We start from the raw sequence: 1,668 nt of genomic DNA on the forward strand, positions 1-1,668 counted from the left end.
TCTTTTTCAAGGTAAATTACGAGTACATGTAGTTTACCTTGAAAAAGACCAGTGTCGAAACGTCGGTAATAAAACTCAAAGCTCTTCTCGTGTTTCCGTTTCCTCTTTGTCATATATATATATATATATATATATATATATATATATATATATATATATATATATATATAATGAATGCGTAAATGAAGGATTCCAAACATAACATTATGAATAAACTAGGCGAATGGGTACATAGATGTTTTGTCAAATGAATTCATATAGGCAATAAGATATATATATATATATATATATATATATATATATATATATATGTATATATATATATATATATGCCAATAAACGCAAACAAATAGATATACACACTGTACGAGAGTTGTGGTATCACTTCTTCACACTAGAAATAAAAGATAAACGAATAAATCAATAGATATGTAAATTTCCACATTTTCTCTGCATCCACTTGCCCTGTCTTCCCTCTCACATTAGAAAATCAATGTGCTTTCTTCCTCCTTTGATGTGAATTTCCAACCTATGATAAGCAGTCAACTAATGATCGTTATGCGTGTGTGATTCATCACCATTATCTTGGATAACGTGCTGGACTAGTGATACCCTTCCAAATGAATTCTCAAAGCTCATATTTGATATGATCTACGGGTAATGCTGTGACCTTACACACACGTTCAGCGACTGCTGCTCTTTTCCTGTATACTGCAATAGTAAACAGCAATGTTGACGTCACAGTCACCACGCTCTCTATCGGTAGTTGGGTAAACTACCAAGTTGCAGACAATCTCAACACATTAAAGAGCAAACGATGACGACATCCGACTTTTCTCCCCCAAGATAGACATTCAACGTATTGACAGTTATTCCAATTGAGGACGGTTTCCCTGTGGCCAAGATATACATTTAACGTATTGACAGTTATCCCAACATTCAACTGAAGCGTTGGTTGAGGCGTCTGGGACTTAGAAATGGAAACAAGGCTCTCCGCCATTGCCACTTCTGTCAGCCCCATTGAACCCAGAATAGCCCACCTGAAGAATTACCACCCTGTCGAAGTCTGGGGTGAAAATTCTTCAGGTGACCCGGATGAACGAGAAGACACACCCAATATTCTATAGAGTTACTGAAATAGCTGCTTATGGAACATCAAGAGCAAGGGACATAGTATGAGCCTTGATGATACAAGGAAAGCGTTACTCTGAACAACGACATTAAAAATTAGAGTTAGGTGCGTTTCTGATTTCCCACGGCAGCCCCCGTAAAAAATGCATATAACTTTTTTAAAAATCGCTACTGACGTTACTATTAATTTGTGTTATTTATAGGATTCAAAATACTCAGAATGATAGGAGCTACCCACTGATGTAGATAGGAATTGCATATATGAGACAGGCCCATACCCATTTTCCTTAATTGGAATAGGCCAGTACGAAAAATTGTAGGCACCTGCAGACAACAGATTTCTATGCTTTCCCTGCTCCCAGCATTGGGAATACTTTTGAGAGTTTTTATGTTAGGTGCTGTTGCGTTTTTTTCCATCACAGCCCCCCGCCAACAGCAAATAAATAAATAAACAAACAAATAAATAAACTGAATATTAAGAATCGCTATTGGCTTTACTATTAATTTGCGGTACTTATATATGGGGTTCAAAATACT

The sequence above is a fragment of the Oratosquilla oratoria genome, chromosome 37, assembly GCF_046742065.1.
Source record: "Oratosquilla oratoria isolate Oo_2021 chromosome 37, ASM4674206v1, whole genome shotgun sequence".
NCBI classification, from domain to species: domain Eukaryota; kingdom Metazoa; phylum Arthropoda; class Malacostraca; order Stomatopoda; family Squillidae; genus Oratosquilla; species Oratosquilla oratoria.